The sequence below is a fragment of the Lagopus leucura genome, unplaced genomic scaffold (genome assembly GCF_019238085.1).
Source record: "Lagopus leucura isolate 7727_CA_CO unplaced genomic scaffold, USGS_WTPT01 Super-Scaffold_100015, whole genome shotgun sequence".
In the NCBI taxonomy this organism is placed as follows: Eukaryota; Metazoa; Chordata; class Aves; order Galliformes; family Phasianidae; genus Lagopus; species Lagopus leucura.
This window is the reverse complement of record NW_024962269.1, coordinates 12,241,666-12,265,384: the sequence shown is the minus strand read 5'-3', so window position 1 is coordinate 12,265,384 and position 23,719 is coordinate 12,241,666. Positions and strand designations below refer to the sequence as shown.

At 43.7% G+C, this 23,719-nt stretch overlaps 1 protein-coding gene across 2 annotated transcripts in view; it reads right to left on the bottom strand.

Annotated features, from left to right (window-relative positions):
* Positions 1-23,719, bottom strand: part of MCTP2 (multiple C2 and transmembrane domain containing 2) — a 258,369-nt gene that overhangs the window by 126,721 nt on the left and 107,929 nt on the right. The window contains exons 5-8 of one of the 2 annotated variants that reach the window (XM_042876283.1): positions 22,298-22,401; positions 18,657-19,490; positions 17,042-17,146; positions 14,756-16,606 (exon numbers count right to left, since the gene is read on the bottom strand). The gene's annotated coding sequence lies outside the window, so the exon portion shown is untranslated. The remainder of the gene's footprint in view (positions 1-14,755; positions 16,607-17,041; positions 17,147-18,656; positions 19,491-22,297; positions 22,402-23,719) is intronic. The other variant, XM_042876284.1, reaches the window with a different exon arrangement.

Sequence of the window (23,719 nt, the reverse complement as noted above, 5' to 3'; positions counted from 1 at the left end):
GACAGGAACTGGATACCCAGAACGTTCTCAGGAAGTGATCTGATTTTCAGGTGGTCTTGGGTGGAGCCAGGACTTGGACTCAATGATCCTTATGGGTTCTTCCAACTTGAGATAGTTCATGATTCTATAGCTGAACATAAGCCTTTCAGAAGATATCTCCGATGTGTGACATTCTTTCAAATGCCTAAGGCTCTGGGATCACTGTCATGGTCAGTCTAGCCCTCCAACAGCCACATGCTGTGAAATGAACTTCATGCTAGGGTATGTAATTTGCACATATGGAATGGAAATTCAGAAGGATTATGACAAGGTCCTGTGTTCATCCTTGGACACAGGTGAATAATCTTATCTATACCACCTTGCAAAGAAATCCTGTTCTTCTAGACAAGGAGAGAAACAAAGATTTGTAGATCAGGAGATAAAAATCCATTTGGGGCTCTGCTATTTCTCTTAAAATTAAATGATTAGTGAGAAAAGGAAAAGTTTAAAATTGGCAACGTGCTTTTTATTTCATCCAACTGCTGTTACCTTCAGGATAAATACATCTCAACTGCAATACTGTCATTTCTAATATAGAAATAGAAGAGCCACAGCCAGAAGCTGCAGCCCATACTGCAGGGGTACAGCACATCTGTACGACTGTAGCTCCTGATACCCTTTATTGCAGAATAAACACAGAACAGCGAGCTGAATCTGTCTTGTTCCACAATAACTGTTTTATTAAGTTGTGCTATATTATTTCCTCTTTAAACCAATAAATTACCCCACATTAACCTACTTGCAAGGAATGCAAAAAAATAGATGCTATAAAATTCACATATCCCTTGATATCTTGCCCTGCTTTCCTGTATGGCCCCATTCCTTTGTGCAAATGCTCTGCCCATGATGCTCTCCTTCCAGAGCCTCACTTCTCACTTGATTATTGCCTGGCAGTCTGCTCCTCCTGTAACTACCTTGTTCACTTTTTAGGCAAGAAACATTCAAACATCGAAAGTCCCGTTTGATTTGTGAATCCAAAGCTCTTCAAATAGAGAAACCCAGCTCCTTGTCTCTAGATAAATCTTCTGCTACAAGAAAGCAATCCTTCACCTCCACGCTTTGGTTCCTTATCTGTATTTAAATTGTCCTTTTACTGCTTTTTCTTTAAGCTTCAGGGTTCAGAGGTTTGGTTATGGGATTATTTCACTCTAGCATGCAGTCATACAGGAGCCTGAAGCCTTCAGTAAAATTATGACCGAACAGACTGAAAGAAAACTCTCAAAGCAGAGTGTCATCCTCAGCAGGAAAAGGATCGGGAATAGTCGCAGGCTCGCATCTCCTTCCACTGCTCCTATGACCGGGGTAACCTGACTGGGTTTTGCTGCCACTACGCGGCCGTTGAGAGCAACGACGTGCGAGCAAAACAGCAAAAGCATTAGAACTCCTTAGCTATGATCACATCCGCACCTCCACCAGCCCTACGGGACACTGTCATATATTTAATTTTATTGTAAAGCCTGGAAGAATTTACAGCATCCTTATAGTGCAGTGTAACACGCTGGATGCACACACATCCCTGTAGCTAGGTAGATACAGATTGCCTTTAAAATGGAACAAGAAAAGCTTGATCCTAGAGGACTCTTGTCCCAAAAGATGGTAGCAGTTCGTCATTCTCCCTGAAAGGTAAAGCTTACTGTTAACAGGCAGCTCCAGCTAAACACTGCTTTGCATTAAAGCCAGTTTTAGAAAGAATTTGGAAGAATTAATGATCTGCAGAGAGCTCCTAAGTCTTCAATCAGCAGTACTGTGCACAGCCTCCTGCTGAGGCACAGCACCAAACCTTCAGAACTAACGTGCCTGAAATATTACAGAAACCCAAATTCTTCATTATTACTTTCAGAGTTAAATATTGGCTCAAACTCAAAAGGCAAGCAGTGCATCAATTACTGCGGTGTTTTTACACTGCATATTTTGGAGGAAAAGCACTGGGGGTTACTTTGCAGAAAGCCAACACCTGCAGTTCGGCTGTGAACTTGCTCAGATGCTTTCATCCTACAAGAAAGATGCCAGAATACTTCAGATTCCTGTTTCCAGTAAGAGTTCTCATGCTTTAAGCAAGGAGACACTCACATTCAATCAGGGGGTGGCAATATACTCTGTGGGCAGACATCTGCTTCACATCAATAAAATATACATCCCATTCATTACGGGCTGTGATCTCTACTCTTTGCTGATAAACATTTTGCATTCAGATGCACTCCTTTCACAAACATGAATGCAATTAACAATTTTCCCTGCCACAAAATCAAGTGTTGGAACACAGAAAAAAAACAGGTTTGTTACATAGGGCAAGATGGAAAATGCCTTTCAACTTCAGCCATTTATTGGCTAACAAGTGGAAAGTATCTTTTTCTTCCTCTCTACTCCAGCATTATGCTTCTACTTTGGAATTATCTATGCCAGTAATAGTCTGAAGATGGAGCATTTCTTTAAATTCTGCTTCCAGTTACGAGCAAGAGCCATCAGGAAGATCCATCCAGCGGGATTGCTGGACCTGTTTGATAACACTAAATGACCTCATGGATGCCCATAGACATCTCCTTTCCTTTCAAGTCCACGTGAAAAGGAAGGCATAAGGGCTGAAAAATTGGAGCCTGAATGTAGCAGGAAAACAGACTAGGAAGCTTGATTACATTTTCCATCGAGTTACCCTGCTTTATTGCATTGCAGCCCTCGAAAATTCGATTAGCAACTTCTCCTCTTCATTCATCCTTCAGACAACTGGATTTCCAACCTCTGATCCATATCTGCAAACATGCTAATACAAATCCCAGCCAGGTCTTGCCACTACCCATTCCTGACATACTCAAATTTAGGTGTCAGGAACTCCAAACTTAATTTGTAGTTAACTGTTTCAAGTTCCCTAAAGGCAGAACTGAAGGGAGGCCAGGGCAAATCCAGACCCAAGTCAAAGTGCAGAGCATGAACTGTAACAGATGACAAGTCTTTTTTATTTAGTGGTGGTGCTGGTTTTGTTTTTTCTTTTTTTTTCCCCTCAAGTGAAAGATTCTCTTAACTCTGGGAGATTAAAAGAAAAGAATTCAGTGAGCTTTTCCTTTGACAGAGACCCTGCTCATCAGAATTGTGCAATACACAACAAGCACAGCCATGACTTTGGCACACAAGTAGAGCTTACAAGCAGTGAGTCTTGCCTGCTTGGACTCTGAGGAAGCATCAGAGATCACTTCTCCTGCAGTATCCATCATTCCACAACAGATGCTGTGCTGGAGACAGCAGTCCTAGCAGGGGATATACAGCAGTTCTATCATGAGTGCCAATAGCAGCAAAGCCAACAAATGTGTACAGCTGATGCTGCTGTCCTAGGGCAGTTTTCCTTACCACAAGCTACTGCTGAGAGACAAGAACAGGAGGAGTTTCCCCATATCCTTCTGTCTCTTGAATATTCACTTGGGATTTCTGTCAGCCCATTTTCAGGGAACAAAGATTTCCTTTTTCTGCGACTGATTTTTCCCAAAGCTTCCTATCAGTATCCTTACAGCCTTACCCATACCCAGTTCTACCGATGCTACCATCACACCTGAAAAACCTGTGCCCTTGAAACCACGTGGCTACAAAACCAACACAGCTGCAGCTCCTTTTGCATCCAGATCTGCTCCCATGGAGCATTACACCATGCAGAGAGGTGTGGAAAGCCCTCGGGCACCCAACTAAAGCCCAGCCCCGGCAGGGATCACAGAATGGTTTTACAGGTGCTTGGCCGCAGGGAGCGTTTGATTTGCAAAGCTCAAGAAAGCAGCAAGGGAGATCGGTTTGGGGTTACACCACCTGCAAAGACACGGGGAGGTGCACCTTACGGGAGAGGGAGGCTGAAGGGCTTAGGATGCATGTGTGAGGTGCGTGCCAGCAGATGGCACCGGGAAACCATAAATCCATCTGCAGGACGCAGGAACACGGCTAATCCCTCTGCCTTCCTTCCCTCATCCGGACAGCACAGCCTCAGATGCAACACACGGATAAGCACAATTAACGCATTAACTCGTGCACGACGTTTTCTGCTGCAGCTTGGAAACACTTTGGTTCCATTTATCAACATCCCAGCCCTGTGGTGGGAAGGATGCTCATGGCTTCCTGCAGACAGGGCAAAAAAGAAGTAGGATTGGATGCACTGTCCATTGACACATAGAAAAAGTAGCATTTGTTCTTTCCATGCAGCTCCTCAATAAGCTCAGCACTCACACACGATGTGAATTCTGGCCACCAAATATCTGCACGGATGTGGAGGAACTGAGAAGTTTGTAAATGTTGTAGTTGAGCTCTTGTCCAAGTCCTTTTACTTGCACAGCATTTAGACACTCCTTTGTGTCATTCCTCTCCAATTCACCTGAGTTTCAGCTCACAGTTCCATGAGCTCAGAAAAAAACAACACCGGTTACTGACAAAAGCTGGGAGGGAACCACTTTGCTAACTATGAGCAATATTTTGCTCCCAGCTGCTGTCCCACAGCATAGTTTGACCAGCAAAGTCCCAAAAAGCTGCTCTCAGCAGCTGCTTCAGGCTGGGGTATGGGAAAATACTGCCTTGGTGACAGCAAAGGGCAACACAGAACAGCTGCAATTGCAGGGCCAAGCCTCATCCAAGTCAAGCTGTATTCACAATATCACTGGATTTCTCAGGGTTGTACTAATTCCACTGTTCCACAGTTTTCACCTCCAAATGTCATGAAATCTTTCCTTCACATTGCTATTTTCCTTCCATAGATTACTCTGAGAGCTTCCAGCTTTAAAGGACAGCAATATTTACATTTGCTGCTGCATACCTCCTTCCAGAGCCGTGTCTTGGGGCTTTTAGGAGTATGCCTGAGCAAACAACACTCTTTCATATAGACTTAAAGAAGAGGTAACTCGAGTAAACACTGTGACTTAAAGCCTTGAAAGCTAATATTTAGCAAGCTCTTGCGTTCATAGCTTTGGAAAGGTTTGCCTCTGGAAATAAAGAATATCTTCTCCTTGGAGGGAAAAAAAAAAAAAAAAAAAAAGAGAGAGACAGTAGCAAATCCACACCCAGCGCTAATACTGGCATTCCTGACTCTGTGTTATGCTGGGAACAGCCATAACCAAATGCTGACTTTATAGAGCCGGGTTTACAGATGCAGGCCCCCAGGACAAGACATTCCAAGGGCTGACTTTTACCTCCTGAACTGTAGGGACACGTTGTCCCACGGCTGGCAGAAAAGCTGAGTCTCAGCACAGCAAATACAGGAGGGTTAAAGGCAGCCAGGGACAGAAAGAAAACAGAGCACTCGATGTGACAGCAAAGTAGCTGCAAATATACCATGGGACATACAGGGAGCTCCCATCCGAGCACTCTTACTCCCAGTATCACACCACAGGTCCCAAACTGCTTTAGTAGACTCCCTGTGAATGGCTGCACTTGTAGACTGACCCTGCACTTGTTGCACCATGAATTGCACTATGGATTCTTTACGTGACGGCCCACTATTGCAACAGAGCTTTCAATCCTGTACGTTGGGAGGGAGAAATCACAGGAATTAAGTCCTGGCACCTAAGCAATACTCAAACAGTGCCTTCTCTTCCAGTCATTCTTTACCAGTAGCTCACAAAGTAATTCAAGCAGCAGTAGCAACATCCCACTTCCCAAATGTGAAAACTAAGGGCTGAGCTGTGCCCAGCCTAGAGCAGATTTTCCCAGCTGTTGTTGGGTGCATCTTCTACTAAGGAACAAAACACAGCTGACCCTTCTGCCTCTGCTCCCAAGGTCCTCCGCAGAGAAATAGAACAGAAAGACAGTTTTCCCACAAGGATACCAGAAGTAACACAGTAACCAATTCTCTCAGGACATCTAACTCAATGTACAAACCAAAGGGTCATCATTTGTAACTGAGCTGCACTCAGCCCTGTAGAGCTCTCCAGAATAAACCCACACCACTCGGGTGCTGGAGAGGACATTTATCGGAATCTCCTTTGAACTTCAGTGGATTTTGGATTACTTTCCAGTTTTCCCAGCATCCATACAGGAATCGCTTCTGTTTGGGCAAGTGGTCCAGATCCACAGCAAATAACCCTCCCACAGGGACACTGCCTGCAGGTTACCATGGTCAAGAGCTTGGAGCACGCTCTTGAGGTCTACATCAGAGCCACACAAACAATTGCAATACCCCATTTCCAGCAGGCTCTCCAGGGAACTTCACAGATGTTTTGGAAGCTATTTTGCAGCAATAGCTTCATTAGGAGAACTCAGCAGGAATTCTCTACTCACATCTCCAGACAAATGATTCCTTCCACGTTATAGCAATGATCATTATTAATTACTCATTGATTGTGTGACAGGAAGAGATGAAGAACTGATCATATTGAGGCATTGCTAAAAAAAAAAATAAATAAAAAATAAAAAATAATAAAAAAAACCAACTATGTGTAGACAACTTAACACTCACTTTCATTTTGGTATGCCGGTAGATCTGAGGAATGTGAAGAGTTGGCCAACACTACAAGCAGACCCACACCACCATTTCCATTCACATAATGGTAGAAAACTGTGTTCTCAAGCAAAGATTTACTTGACATGCAACAAGTTCTAGCAGCAATGAGAAAAATCTCTGTGCATGCCGGTATTTGGATAAGCACAAAGAGCTGCTGGCACCTCTCCAACCCAAATTGCTCCCTCCTTTGATGTTGGATTCCATCTACCTTGTGTAACGGCCCACTGGTTTGGTTGTCAGCAAGAACCAGACCCGAGGCACATACCTGTGGAGGTAGATGAGTAATCCAATTAAATGGAAGTAAAAATAAAAAAATAAAAAAGAGATGCTTCTTGCATTTCTGGACACAAGAGGGGAAGAGGCATGATCAAATGAATATGTACTGAAAATGTTATTTCAATATTCTAGTTTGGGAAACTTGGCACAGATGATCATGGAAATTATTTTACTGGTATAATTAATCTCTCTATCAGCTTATCTCCACATGGGTAACTGGTATCACTGCTTTGATTTCACAGAAAATCAAAGACACATGGAATATGTTCTCCAAATACCTTCTTCCTTCCAGGCCAGTAGCAGATTCTGGAACAAAGCACAGCTCCAGTAATATCTGTGTGTTTAGATCATACTGGGCTCACCTTCTGATCCACTTTGAAGCTTGTGTTCAGACAAGCTCTACAGAAGCTGCTAAATAAGCCTAGAAGAGTTTCTGAATTACTTCATTTATCCACACCTGTTTTGGCACAACTGCTATTTGCCACTCAGTATCCCTTTTTCTCCAGCACCCCTTCTATAAATACTGCAAAGCTGCCCACACAGAGCCCATTCCATGGTGAACAGGGTCTTCTTAGGTGGCCCCACTGCTTTGCTACAGGAGAACAGCCTCGCAGCAAAGCTCCAACAAAATCCAGACAACTCATTTGGCTCTTCACCTCCTCAAACAATTGGTATTCAGAGCACTGCTAAAAGCCTCTTCTCAAGATGCCCTCCTCAAAAGGCTTTTTCTCTTTAGCACTGATCACTCTAAGGGTGGACAGACAAAAGCAGAGTCCTTGGGCTAGCTGCAAGGTTCCCTCCAGGAACACAGCACCTGGATATCAAAGATAAATGCACACTGTACAATATCATGGTGCAGAGGGACGAGCAACAGCCCATACACTCCCATCATGAGTTCAATAGATGCGAAGAACAGCAGCTGTTCAGCTCTTAAAGAACATACACAAGAACAATACAAAGACATCTTTCTCCTGTTTTCCCCTTTAAGAGCAGGGTTTCATTGGTATACTTGCATTTTTGCCTGCCCAGCCCTCCGACAACTTGAAATCTGATTTCCTTCACCCGGAACAGGAGTCTAAAACAGGGTTTAAGAATACCTTGAACACCAGAACAAGGTGCATTTCTTAGAAGGGGTCCAGACCAAGTGCTAATGCAAAATGCTAGTAGCACCAAAAATACCATAACAGCCCTTTACTTGCTTTATTTTCCTGAAGAATTTGTAGGGCAGTGGGAAACGTGTGCCCTAATAGACCATACAACTTCCTTGCCCCTTTGAAGACAACAGAATTTCAGTAAGCTGCTATTTCATCACTCATCTCAGTGACTTCCCTCTCAGCCTTCTCACCTACTCCCATGTCAGCACTCACCTACACCACTGTTCAACAGATGGAATTTCTTCCACCTGCCATAAAGGACACTTCACCTTCCTAGAACCTGACAATTCATGCACTGAACAGGACAACAAAGCTGCTGTGTATCTGTAGGCTTGATGCTCCAGTAAGAATTATCATCTTGATTCCACCAGTGGAACCCATAACCATCACTGTAAATAGTAACCTTTACCCATCCACTCCAATGGATGGGAAGTTAAGCAGCAACCACAGCCACCTGCTAACAAATGGAGGTCATCCAAGCTCTGAGCTGCACCTGCAAGTCATGTTTTCACTTGGACATTGGGGCCCATACTGAGATATCTCCCAGAAACACACATTGGATTCTAACAGCATTTCTACCAAAAAAAGACTGTAACTGATTAATCAATCAGCCCGGGCAGCAATCCTGCTATTTCTGTTCAGCACACAGTGAGCCCTATGGGCAGCTCTAAGCTCATGCTTTGGACAAAATATTTCCAGGACATCTATCACAGGTTCTTCAAACTGTCCCAAAAAACAGGTTTGAGTTTGTGCTTCCCAGCTAACCCCTAGGCCCTGAGAAGGAGTGAGTTTTGGTTTGGAATTCTTTGTCTGACCCAAATAGCTATTTTGTGCAATCTGTTCTGAGGATATTGCTTATTAAATAATTTGTTTAAAGAGATGAGGCACGATCTTCCTTTGTGTTTAAAGGGTTCAAGTGCACTCTAACCTCAAGTTCTTTCTGTGGCTACAACCAGCAAGTGCAAGTAGCTGAGATATGCTGGAAGACAGCAGATTGCTGCTCAGTAAACACATTACTCACCTCTCAGCAACCACACACCCAGCTCTTCCCTTCAGCTTCCAAGCAGTAAGCAACAGCACGTAAAACAACTGAATAATCCTTCTATTAATTGTCCATGTCCCACATTTCAAATTTCCCATCACATTTCCTTCCTTTGCCAACAGAGTTCAAACACTCTCTAATTACCTACTGTCTTTCATAGCAAATGCCCACACGTGACAAAATCAGGAGCAAAGGAGCCAGAAGCCTCACAATGGAGAGAACTGCAATCATAAGACTCAGGACACGGGAGACAGCTTTAGGAAATATCTGTTGATTTTTTATTATTTTATTGTTATCAAATCCATTGGGGATGCTGTACAAAACTAAGAAAAGAACCAATTGGAAGCGTGGTGATTCTTGAGGTCTCTTCCAACCCAAGCTATTCTAGATTCTATTCTATGATTAATAGGGGAGACGGATCTCCCCCTTCCATCCTTCTGAAATCTTCCATATCAGAAGACAGAGAGATTAAATCTGCATGAGAGTTTCACACGACCAGGATAATAATGTAATACTCATCATATGCAAAAAAAATAAAATAAAATAAAATAAAATTGTTTCACTCAAAGTTCTTTTCTAGAAACTGGTCAGAATTTGACACAATCATTTATCTTTCACTGATGCACATTTGTAGATGCTTGCCTGAATGCTGACATGGGTCTGCTAAGGGATGCTCTCACCTTCACGCATCAGGAGAAGGAGCAGCAGCTGCAAAGTATCCTTCTGGGAGCAGGTAAAGGCTGCTCCCTAAAGGGCTCACTGATGAACCTGGCCAGCACCACCACTGCCACCCTTGGGACTTCAGAGTCAGGCTCTGAGCCAAGAAATGTGATGAAGACAAGAGCAGCCAAGGCCAGGGATCCTCCTTCAGCTGAGGCCAATATGGTGCCTTCGTTTATTTTCCCTACACAGCCTGAAGAACGAACATCACTGCAAATCCATGTGGAAAGAGAAAGCAAAGCCAGAATTACCTTTCCCAACAGCTCTGCCAATGGACAGGAGCCTGGCCCAGTGCTCGTAGCACACCAGTCCAACTGCTCCTAGCCCAGAGAGCTCCATCTGAAGACACAGCAACGGGCTCCATCTCTGCTGGCAGAGCAGCTGATGTCTTTGTCATGAATAAGCAGACAGCCCTTTTTATCTGCAGGTGCCAGCTTTGCCCTCACATTCACCAAACTCAGATTTTTGTTCTAGTTTAATCAACACAACCCATTGCCAGCAGCACTTCCTTTCATCCCATTTTATGGCTCACATGTGCAGCACTGTCTTGTGCAAATTATGATGGCACAAACACCACCTGCCACTGGTTTGTGACTTTTTAATCTGCCTTCTGTGTGCTCAGGTAATCCCTGTTGCCATTTTCCAGGCATTTTATGGAAAACCCACAATTCTCAGCTCTTTTAATCAAAGTCCCAGCAGTTTTGAGAAATTTAATTTTGATTTAAAGTGAGTAACATGAGTGACCCTGTGCCAAAGCCAAGAGCACCTGGAGAGAAACAAGAGGCCAAAGGAAGAGACAGGACGAATGAATAGTGTTGCTAAGAGGATATATGACGCAGCCAAGTCATGGGGAAAAATAAAAAGCACAGAAATGCAGCTTCAACATAATCTCCATATCCCCAGTAAGCTTTCAAGCACTGAAGAGTGCACATTTGCTTCTTAAGAACACAGGAGTCTAGTAAAGCAATTCATACAAGCATGGCTCCTCTACTGAGGTTGGAATAGCATCACATTGGCGAAGGCCTCAGGATCAGGCCTTACATTTACCCAAGAAAAAGAAATACTTGAAAATTCAGATGATTAAATGCAGACTGCTGCTCACTTTACCTCTGTGGTCTCCAATAAGTACCATAAATCCTGGTTTCACTTCGAGACCAATTGTCACATTATAACCCTGCTACATAGGCATACACACATTCCTTGCTATAAAGAGAAGGCAAGAAATCCATGCCAGATTAGAACATATGGAATCTCTGTTTATGGATAAGTCATTTTTAAAGCCTCTCTCTCCATGAGTCATATGTGAATCACCGAAAGTGTCCTGTCAACAATAGTTTATTTACATACAGAACCAATTAGTATTATGATGGCAGCCTGGAGAAGCAGGATTATAGTGAGGAGACATAAATGCAGTGATGCCATTTTAGGAAAGCTGGGGGACAGAGGTCTGCAGACCTCCTGCCCAGAAGATATGAATTGGCCACCTCCCCAGATTGCCAAAATGAAACTCGTTTTGATTCATCTTCCACCACCAAGAGGATTACTCCTAAATTAAAAGCCTGAATCCTCATTTGTATCAGTTTAGTTTCTCAGTACTCCATACCCATTTGTGATTTCGAAAAGTTTTAAACGCCCCAAAACATTTGCATTCCTTATTTGAAGATTATTTCAAGTCAGCAACTAAATTTGAGACCAAATTAAATTTACACAGCCTCTTTAAACTACTCAGCTCAGTACATACAGCTTCTCTGGGACTTGCACGGACCTTTCATCATTAATAAGTGGAACAAGATAATTACATGCTCCAGTAGCTCATCGGGGTCTAGAAGTTATCACCACATAACCTGCTTCGTAATGGAAGAAATCATCTCTGCTAGAGCTGGGAGCATAATTCAAAGACATTTCCATAAATATATAAACACTGTGAAATGAATTTATGTGACGTGGAGGCATTTCATTTTCTGAGCTCCTAATGTGTTTGCTCATTAATGTGTCAGGAATATTCGCTTTGATTTGCTCCATTTAGCTCGGGAGGGTGTTTGACAGCAAAACAGTTAAAACTGTTCCATCAGAGCTCGTGAAATAAGGGCATCTCAGATCAGCAGTGCTAAGAGAGCTCTGCCCAGCCCTTACACAGGACCAGACGCCGCTGTGGATGCTGCAGGGGATGCTCGGCACTGCGCATCCTCACAAGGACTCCGACCTCTTGCAATTTTAATAAACGCTTGCAGGCAGATAGATTTCTTGAAATTTTCTCCTGCCACACGAGCTTCCTACAGCCCCGCTCTCACTCCGAGGTTCCCCTTTAGAGGGCACTGCGTTCACAGCATCGCCTCTCGGGGCGGGGCCGGAGAGCAGGCAGAGCATCGGATGGAAAGAACACGCCGAGCCCTTTCGGAGGGACAGAGCCCCATAGGGGACCCAAGGGAATCCCCCACTCTGCAGGTGGCAGCGGGACAGCGAGTCCCAAACACCGCTCATGGACTCATTCACGTTGGAAAAGACCCTAAGATCACTCAGTCCACCCATCAACCCATCCCACCATGTCCACCGACCACATCTATTCTTTCCTTGGACAGTAACTCCACCACTACCCATTGCCACCCGCATCCCCACACACCCAGCCGTGGGGCACCCTGCTTTTAGGAAAATACAGAGATTTTTGCAATCTGAAGCACTTTCTGGCTTCTGTTCGCTGCAGCTGTATGTGGTTTGGACTGAGTTTTCCAACAATTTCATGCTGCATTGGCACACTGCAACCACCACTTTTACATTCATGACAGGTAATTCAGGTCACTATGGGATACAAAAACCTCCCCCATCCTTCATCTCTGCCCCACCATCCTTCACTTATGATGAGCAGGGATGCAAGAGGTCCCTCAGTGGCTGGCTGCTGTCACGTAGAAGCAGACTGACTTGCTAATAGGCAGAATTTACTTCTCCCCATCTGGCCTGAGCTACCCTGAACTTCAGCATGTTCCTAAAACTTCCCTTTGTCCAAGAGATTTCCAGCTTCTGACCAGTTTTTAACAGTCAACAGCAGCTGAGCAGTAAAAAGATTTGAAACTGGAGAGGTTACGTAGCTCAGGAGGCAAAGAACAAAGTTCTACCTTTTTGAGAGAGCGAATTTGACAGACATGAAGGGACACAACCACTAACAGGAGCCTGTCACCAGACACAGCAGAAACACATTGCTCTTTTCCCAGAGCATTTGTCCTAGGCTGGACGCACGAGGAGTCCATTCAGGTAAAAGAAAACCCTGGCAGCCCTTGCTCACCAGCTTTGAAATCTGGAGAGCAATCCTGCCGCTGGTGGGGAAAAAAAAATAGAAACAAACCCTGGGAACCTCAAGAAGAGCTTTGTATTTCCTACACAAAGCCTGCCAGGTCAGATAAGCATTTCCACACCTATAACAGAAGCAGTCAGAGGATGCTGAGGTCCTTCCTCCCCACATCTGCATCATCACTGTCTGCCTCATTACCTCCCTGAAGAGCTATTTCAATCTCCAGCTTCCACTTCACCACATCTTCAGAGGGCAACTTTTTCTCCTTTTTGGCATTTCAATCTCTAAATATTCAATAAGCACTGTTTTATTTTGTCATGATAGGGGCAGCTGGGATATTCCTCAATCACTACAGCACATGCACTCAATACACAAGAGGCTCTCAGTGAGTCAAGTTTCACTCCCAGCCTTGGGTTTTCTGTGTGAACCATTCATTTTGCTGAGTTGGCGTTTATACACACCTCCAACTCTCCCCCCCCACAAACACACCCCTTTTCACCATGTGAAACCTGAGGCAAATAGGAGCTTGAAGTCATAACTTCTTTTTCTCTGCCCAGAAGGCTGAACTCACTGCTACTTCCACGTGGCCACCCAAATCCCACAGCACGCTGCTCGAACCTCGCTTTGCTGGTGCTGATTCTCACATTCCTCACTCCCAGCCCACTGCTATTCTTTGGCATCTAACCTTACAGGGATGAACCCACACAAAGCAAAGCCCAAACAAGTGCACACTCATTTTTCTCCACAAATCCAAGCGCAGTAGGGCCTCCCCTTCCTGCCTTCTCTCACTATCGTCCAGCTGTGCCCATAAACCACAGCCTGCTGAACCAATGCAGAGTGGAAGGCAGCTATTAAATCCGCTCCCTGGAGCTTTAACACTTGCAGCAATTTGTAGGGGAATTATTCTCCCTGCTCAGTTTGCAGCCTGCCTCCAGCCCTATGCAAAGGGGATGGTTCACAGAGCAGGGCTCAGCCTCCTCTCCAAGAGCAGAGTTGATGTTAGAAAATCTGCAGGGGTTGCCAGCTGTCTGGCCAATGATTCCAGGCAGCACTGCTTGTTTACAGTATGGCTGGGCTATGCAAGTCCAAATTGGGCACTTATTTCATATATCCACCGCAGTCAGGAATGTTTGAAGGTGCACAGGGCTTTTAGAGACGAGGAAACAGCAAAATGTACCGCAAGCCTGGAGCTTTCTAAATATTTGCATTTTCCTTTATTTATTTTTCTTTTATTATTCCCTCACCTCTTTTTTAGAAGCCAGAAACCGAGTTGTATTTGTATACTGCATTCTCTTTGTCTCACAGGAGAAACACACTGATTTGTTTTTCAGCAATAGACTCCAAAAACTTCCTTCCTTCCTTCCTTCTTCCTATAAGTGCCCTCAAACACTTCCCTGGTGAGCGCTAGAAAAGAAAGAAGAGGACCTTTGTGTGGTGCCCCAGCCCTCATCCATTGCCAGCACTGCACCAGAGGAAAAGCAGGCCATGAATTGCCAGCAATGGGGATGAACTACCAGGATTCTCAGCAGAGCATCCAGCTCTTCTGCAGCTCTGGGTGCTCAAAACTGTTGCTCCTCAGCTTTCAGATGTTTATACAAAGTATCCCAGCAGCACTCAGAAGATCACAAAAATCCCAGTTAAAGAACAGCTACAAAGAAACCTGTATAGGGAACCTCAAATACACAAATAAATACAGACCAAGCCTCAACCCAACGACTACAGAGTAGCTTCGCCACAGCTACAGAGGACAGACACAAAGCTCAATGCTCTGAACTACTCACCCCCAGAAGCTGAGCTGCCCTCAGCTCAGGAGTTCTGCAGTCTTCCCTCTAGGCAAACCCAAACTCTGGCTTACCACAACCTTTATGGCCTAATCAGTCTGGCTAATTATGCCTCAGCTGCTTGATTGCAGATTGATTGGTGCTCTTTAACTCTTTCCAGCCCAGTGGCACGGGGGATATCTTCATACTTTTACCCACAAATGGGCAGATCTGAGCATTCTCACTCAATTGGGATCATGTGTCACTCCCTGTGCATTAGCAAAATGCTCTGATTGTTTCATGAATATCACTTCCATCTTGGCCAATCAAGCTGCAGCCTGTATGCATTCACATCATTCCTAATCGTGTGCCAAGGCAGCAGAGACATCTCTGCAGGCTTCCTTCACAGTGCATAGGAATCACCGTGGCTCTACCTTCTCACTTAAACATATCCACAGTCTAACAATTAACTCCATAAAGGGTAAAGGTACAGAGGCTCCCACTATTCCTGCACTAGCCACTTCCAGACATTGCTGGCCAGCTACCTGGTGTTCCCATTTAACCTCCCTCAAGGAACTCAAAGGGAAGATGACTGACAGGGTGAAAAAAAAACACAAAAACATGAAAATATGCCTTTCAAATTTTGTACATCATTGGTGAGATCTGTGATGGATCTGGAATTATCATTCCCTTTTTTTAAAACTCTAGATGCTGTGGCTCTTGTCCCACACAGCTGGGGGAAGGGCAGGGAATGGAGCCTCCTCAGGAGGAAAATTGTAGGAAATATTGAGAATGCAATATACTGTAAATAGCAGATACTTTAGAAGAAAGAAGTGATGGTAAATAAAAATTCCAGGTTCTTGTCAGCAAGAACAGTTCCAAAGAACCCATGTTCACACTTCTCTACTTATTTTCTCTAGCCAACATGTTTTTTGTGTTTTTACATTTCATTTCCTCCTCCATCTCTCTTTCTGCCACCTATTCCAGCTGCTCCATTTCTCTCTTCCCTCTTGCCTCCATTTCTTGCTTATAACAAATTGCCTCTGTAGTAGATTGTGAGACCTCTTTCAAACACTTGACCCTGATAGCTAATATCACATATCAGTGTAACAATTAGTATGCTTCATCCTAAAAGTTCTGCTCTGAAATGAAGGGGTTAAGACATTGCTTGTCCTGCTTTTTAATAATGCATCCCCAGCTTTATTTTTCAGTGAGGAGCAATAGATTTCCACACGCCTGCTGGAGAAAGAAGAGCAGCTCTCTGGATTGAGTCAACGTTTGCACCGATATTCGTTTCCCTTCCATTCACTGCACTTACCAATAGCTGCAAAATTCAGCCCTTCTGTCAAAAAGTAGCTGTGCTTCTTATGGATTTTTTGATGTGTGCTAATTATTCCCAACCCTCAGTCTCTCTGGTGGGTTTCTGTAGAGCTCCCAGTTTGTGTAACACCCCATAAGGAATGGGTTTCCTCTCAGCCCAGCTTCCCGCCAGCATTTCCAGTGCCAGACCACCTCAACACCCCTATACCTGCTTCATCCCAGAGCCAGTGAGAGGGAAATCATGGCTGTGGCTTTGGGCATGACAGAGAAAGACATGTCATGTACTAATAGGCTCAGCTCCTCAAGCTTTAGTTTTGACAGAAACACCTCTTGCAATGAAAAACAGAAATAAATAAAACCAGGAAACACGCTGAGTCATCCAAAATGTTGCAGACAGCAGTTTGGCCCTTGCTGAAATGAGGTGCTCATTTCTCTGCGTCGTTTTCATTCTTTCCTACAGGTTGCCTTAACCTTGGCCGCAGATGGAAGAAATTTCTCTCCTTTGCTGCAGTTCCTCTTCTGTCAGAGAAGTGGCATAAAGCAGTGAGCGCTCTGTGTTACAGCAGTGACAATAAATGGAGAAGACATTTATAGCAGATCTGGTTGAATAGATGAGGCTACCTATTACAAGCTTTGCTCTACCCACAAAATACCATTTCGTGCTGGCACTTTGATGTTTTCCTTTCTTGTCCCAAAGAAAGGGCTGAGACACCTACTGAAATGATGGAATATACAACTCCCAGCACAACTGCAGCAAGGACACATATTTCCAGAGTGGCTCTTGTCAAAAAAGCAATAAATTTATATATTGCAATAAATAACAACAATGCATATTTTGTTTTGAGAAAGATGCTATTTTCTTTGCAATGAAAACAACCACAAGCACCAGGATCCGCTTTATTTTCTCCCATTTTGAATCATGAAGGTTGGAAATACCTCTAAGCTCACCCAGTCCAACCCCAACCCACCCCCACCATGCCCACTCACCATGTCCCTCGGTGCCACATCTCCACAGTACTTGAATGCCTCCTCAGCTTTTGTTTTCTCTTTTACTTTCTGTTGAGAAAACAAAGTGCGCGCATGCAAGGGACCCTGGTGAAAAGCAAAAAAGAAAATATAGATTAAGGAAACTTTTAAAATTACAGCTGAGATAGTCGTTTTTCCAAAGATTGATTTTGATTTTCACTGGGCTTTTCAATGAAATACCAAAATATATAGGGAAAGAAAGTTAATAATATTTGGACTATAATAGAATATTGACCTATTTTTCCTCTGAGAGAGGAATAAATCTAGCATGTGGTTCATCCTGCTACAGCCAGTTCCTTTCCCTGCACTTTCTATTAGGTGGGAATAAGTGGCCACCATTATTATCATCCTCCTCCACGTTATTACTGTACTTAGAAATGTTAATCATAGTTTTATCACATGCCAGAGAGAGCTGTGAACTGCACTGTTTCTCACCAAATATACTGGAGGTGTAAATTAGACAAAGCCATGAATCAGATCTCTTTTGTCCGTGTACTTCCATGCTCTTTTCAGGCTTTTGTTGTTGTTAATATTTAGAGAAAAATCAACAGTGAAAGTGAGAGACCCTTTCCAACCCAGAATAATCTCTGAAATGAAATATCTTATGGGAATATCTTTCGCATTCATCCTAAAGGATATTGGAGCTGCTGCAGGACTCTGGACCTGAGGTGTGCAGAGCGAGCTGCAGGCTGTGAGATACAAGCATCCAATCGAGATAAACTGATTCGTTTATCAACAAACACCTCTGTTAATTGTTTTCTGTGATATAAAGGTAATGGATGTATTAGCAAACTCCAGGTGGAATAAAGTGGGAGATAAGCCCCTCCTGTTGATAATGGTTTAATTTATCCACTCAGAGAATACAAAGAGTCAACATGTAATTTAAATACTTAGGACAAAAGACAAATTAGGAAAGTATGTAAATGAGGAAAAGAAAGAAACTACAGGGGTGAAAATGGAAGCAGACTGGTGGCAGGGAGTCATGTTATGCTGCTGCTTGTAAAGAGCTGGAATCAGAAATTATTTTCCTTAACCACCATATTAAATTAGGAGCTGCTTCTGTGCTGCAGATGGGTGCCTGACTACGAGGCGGCCACTGACAAACATCCAGAAAGGAAGATATCTGCCTTTCACTTGGGCAGAATAGCTCTTGTTGCCCAATGAATAGTGCTTAATGTAGTTATGGTTAAGGTATATGAGTGTCTGCAGCTGAAGGACATTGTGGATTGACCAGGGCTTGGATGATACCCTATGTACACAGCCTTGCAATCCTCGATACACGTTCTGGTCAACAGGGCTTCAAAGTTGCACCAAAAATGTTTCAGACACTTGGACTGGACACCTTATGGACAGCCCTTGTGAGGCACCTTGCTGCCCTGTGTCCTGAGGCAGTGAAGATACAGGGCTACCAGCATCTGAAAGGAACCAGTTAGGGACGCTTATGGAGAAACCAGTGCCATTTCTTTAGTTGTGTCCTCCTCTCCCATCTCTCTTTCTGCTCAACTTTCCAGAATTGACATTAACATCCTATAACATAATGAGATCTTTTTACCAGGTTTACTTGGTATTACTTTACCTTTGCTGAAATTTAGAATTCAAACATGAGGAAGTTCACACCATGTCTTGTCTAGAACATTTAACCTGGCATCACCAAACTATTGGTTTTCTCATACACTGGTTTGTAATAATTGAATGACCATAAACTCAGTCAGTTTTGATTTCACAGCATCAAAAAGATATGGCAGACCTTCATGATTCAGGCTTTCTTTTTCTTCCCCTCTACTTTTTTCAAAGTCCTTTCTGACAAAACCAAGGACTCTTGGGCAGTATTTCCTATTTATTTCACTGTCTGATGCTAATTTGAAGAGACACACTGAGAATGACAGAAGTTAAGCTGCCTGAAAAATAGGTTTCCAGCCCTCGAGGCAAAAGTTAAAACTTTCTGTTGTTTTAACTATGTTTTTCTTCTCAAAGCAGCCTGAGAAAACCCTACTGCTGAGCTAAGGGTTAATTGAGACACAGCTGCGTCCCCTCTTTTTAGTCTTTAACCAAGCTTGAAGTAAAAACTCCATGTCTCAGAAGCAACAAAACAACCAGGATAAGAAGTGATTATCCATCACGGTTGGATATCACAACTCAAACAAGAGGAAATCTTCTGTAAAACGCTTTTGTTTTTCAGAACTGACGTAGCTTGTAAGTTGTTTTATTCACTGCTGCTCAGTTCACGTGCAATGAGCTCTGATCCCTCTCATGTACTTTCCGGAAAGTTCACTCCCAAGTTCACTCTCCATCCAATCCTCATTTTGCATTTTTTTTCTGTGTCCCAGATCTGTTTTGCTTCTATGGAGGAGTCGAGGAGTAGCGCTCCACCCCAGAGATAGTTGCATTTCAGCAAGGAGTTATTTTGTACCTATGAAAAACACCAGAACAAGAAATAAGTAAAGGTAAAATATCTTTCAACACTCAGTTCAAGATCAGAAGTGAACTAAAACATCACAATTCAGAAAATAGATGTATGTAAAGAACACTCATTCCTTCTCATTAAAGTAACACTAAGTCACAATGTTCCCTCACGTCTGTGTGACGCTGCAGGCACGTAGCAGTGTGACCCCTAAAAAGTCCCAGAATTTTCACCTTGTGTTCTATGGTGTCTTCAGCTGTCAGTGTACAAATGTGTGCAGCTTATATAAAGGATGTGATTTACACAAGCAGTGCTGACAGTCCTGCATGCAGCTAAGAACTGCTTTGCAACTAGTGTGTTGGAACGTGCTTATACAAACCACGTATCAAAAAAATTCAATGAATATAAACGTGAAAAAAAAAAAGATTGTTTTCAGGATACAGAGAAAAGTTGGAAAGGTCTCAAAACATGAAATCTTTGCAGTGATTGGTTCACTCAATTCTGTTCCCAGTCACCAATAAATGTGTAGCAAGATTCCAGCAACCGCTCTGGTTGTTTTCCTTTGGCTGTTTTGTTTGGATTTCAATCTAATTAAGAACATCCAGAAAGGTTCAGGGGTTTATTGCCCTTCAGAATATAATTAGAGATCAGATCTAACAGTGTTATTCATTTGTGGAGATAAGGGAATAGCAGTATTAAAAAAACCACAGCCATTTAGAGAATGCACCAATTAACTAACACATTGATATAATACACGTTATGTCTGCACACATGTGCACATATGTGAACATACGAACACTTGAATGTTTGACATTCAAATGAATATTTCATATTTTGCTTTGTAAAGCTCTGTTTCAGTGCTCCTAGAGCTGAGCAAAGAAGTAGGTGGCCTCTCCCCGTGCCTGCTGCCTGCAATCCCTGGAGGAGCTTAGTATCTCTGAAATCTCAGCTAGTAATGACCACAGCACATGGCTTATTTCATTGTCAGCAACTGACAAGCACTGATGGCACCACTGCAATTATCATAGAATCACAGAATCATTAAGATTGGAAAGGACCACTAAGCTCATTTAGTCCAATCATCAACCCATCCCCACCATGCCCACTAACCATGTCCCTCAGTGCCACATCTACGCTTTTCTTGAACATTCCACCAGTGATGATGATGCATAGCAGCTTGATTTGGCTGCAGATGAGATATTCAATCTTCCTCCTTTCACAGGGCTCTCTAATGACCTGATGGAGGAGATGTGGCAATGTCAGTCTACTGAGAAAAGCTTTGTTTTCCTTAGTGACCTTTTATGTTCCTAGTTTGAGTTAGCTTCTGGATTCTCAGCCATCAGCAATGTGAAAATCAGTGCTGCAGAAGCTCAGTTTAAGCTCTGTAAATCTTCCCTGGAGAGCGGGCACTGTGTCTCACTGCTGAATCAGCAACTGCAAACTCAACAGGTTGATTCGAGCTGACAGGAGATCCTGCATTACTTCCATCAGTAAATGCTAGAGACAAGCCCATCCAGCCTTCACACAATGTGCCCCAGTTCTTATTTTCTTCAGCCCTGACATGGTTCTGTTCTCAGTTTGTTCCTATTGTGGCTGCGCCCTTCTTTCACTATAAGTGAAAGAAACAAATGTTCAGCAGGAAAAGACCAGTTCTACTATTAGATGCTCCCTGTGGTGGGACAGCTTCTTCTCAGAATGAGTGGTGATGCATGGGCACAGGCTGCCCAGGGAGGTGCTGGAGTCACTGTTCCTGGAGGTGTTCAGGAACTGTGTGGATGTGGCACTGAGGGATGTGGTCAGTGGGCACGGTGGGGGTGGGTTGACAGTCAGACTAGATGGCCTTAGAGCTCTTTTTCAACCTTAAGGAACTCTATAGCTCTTTGATTTCCTCCTCATGCCTGTGTGAGTGATCCCATAGCTAAATATCTGACAGCAGCATCACAGGAGGAAGGCTGAGGGCACCAAGTCGGTCCTACAGCTTCAGCAAAAACTGTACCAAAGGCACATGGCTGGAGTTGGTGGAGTGGAATCTGGGGCCCCAGAACAAGTTCAAAAGCTCAACCTTATCTTAAAACAGCATGTCTAGTAGTCTTGACATCTGGGTAAATGCCTTTCAAGTCAAAGCAGCATAGCAAATTTGAGCACTTCACCTCTCTGATAGGAAATTGATGCATCCCTTTAGCATTCAGCTTCCAAACCAGATTTCTTCTTTCTCCATACCACATCCCTATCCTGCCATCAGCTGCCTTCTGTTTTCCCAGAACAACTCAGAAAGGTACTGGAGCAGAGGGGAGATGGGACAGAAATGGTCATCAATGCTTTTGTCACAGCGAGCAGATGCCGGCTGATGACAGATGGGTGACAGCCCTCACACCTGGGCTCCTGCCCACACTTGGCCATCTTGCCTTCGAAATCATCACTACATCATTAGTGCCAGGTGAAAAGAAAGCAAGGAAACTAACATGAAACGCCTGCAAGGTTCATGACAGGAATGTCTGCGCCAAGGAAATCTGGCGTGTCTGAACCCCTTGTCCTGACAAGGATTATTCTCCCCTTTCTCTCTCACTCTCTATCTTTCTTTTCTTCCCCGTTTCCCACCACATCCTGAGGTTTGAGTCACTGTGGGTTGTGCTTTTATCAACAATAAAACACACAGACACCTTTCACAGCTGCCGAACTGGTTGCTCGCTTGGAATTTGGCTTTATAAAAGCTGGTTGTTTGCTTTTAGAGAGTTCACACGTGTATATGCAGCCTCAGACCTGCACACAAAGAATTCTCCATTTGCCTATGCTACAGCCAAAAAACATGGCCTTACAGAGCTCAAGCTGTCAGCAGAGAGGAGCAGTGCTGCGCTGTCACCCCAGAGCAATGAGGCAGTGCTGCATAGGCCAGCAGGTAGCCCAGTGGTTAATTAGGACCCTGTAAAACAAAAACAAAATGAATTAAACAAAGAGCAATCAATGGACAGTAAGCTTTTCCAGGATGTCATGTACCTAGCAGAGTAACAACAGCATCAAGATTAACGTTACTGATTTGGAATCCTTGCAAGGAAAATTCTTTGTACAGCTGAAAAGTGCTATACAGCTCCTCATTTCAATTACACTTCTCATCCTTTCGCATTTCTTACTGACAGTGGAATGCTATGCCTGCACTGGACCAATGGGAATCAGTGGACGAGCCTCCATCCCACAATATTCCAACACAGCAGCCCCTTCCCAAACTGCCCTGTTCAATGGCATCGGCAACACGGCTCCCTTTCCTCCTGGTTTTTCACTTTCACACTGCCTCTGCACTTCCCGATTCCTGCTCACACTGAACATGATGAACTACAGCAAGGAAGGCGCCTCTGATGGTATTTCCTGCCTGTCAAACAACAGAAAGCATCAGAAACTTTGGGAGAAATCCATTTCACCTGACACTGCTACATTAACAGTCTGGGCCCAGATGACTGTGATGGGTTTGTACTGGGGAGTAAGGAGTTTTCCTAAACTCTGATCCTGTTGAGGCTTGGTTACCTCTTTCAGGTTCCATGTAAGTTTTCGTGCTGCCTATGATGCTTCCTCCAGCCAAAGGAGTTCCATGGTGAGGGTCATTTATGCTTCTTAATCAGCTCAATATTTGCAGTGCTCCAAGCTGTTCTCGTTGCATAAAGGTGCTCCCTAGTGAATTCTTGCTGTTTGTCTGACTTGTGGGGTGTCAGCTCACACTCATTCCAACACAGGGATCCCTTTGCTAATGCATTTCACATGAGCAGCCTTTCATTCAAAACTCTTCCAAGCAAATAAATTGAATTTTTTTTTTTTCCATCGATGCATTTCAGTCATTGAAAACAAGGAAAGTATATTGTGTTATTTAGATCACCTATCATGCAAAATAAATAGGTACCAGTTGAACTTGTTAACAAATAATGGAAGAGAACACTTGAAAAAAGCTGAATTCACTTCCCAAATGTTTGTGAGTCAGAGAAGCAGCCATATGCCTGCTTGGAAATGGACCTGGTTCCTCTTGAAATTAGCACCTACTCTTAACAACCACCACACACTTAAATCCACCAAAGATGAGTGAGACCAACAACTGCTGAGCTAGGACACTACCCTGCAATGTTTTCAGCTGTTTTCAACACAGGAATTCTTCCCCAGCATCCTGCAGACACCGCCAGAAATCCTCGAGGCCATGGAGGGCATTTGGATATTCATTTCTGCGAATCAAAATTTCCCCCCAGGCTTTGCAGAACTTG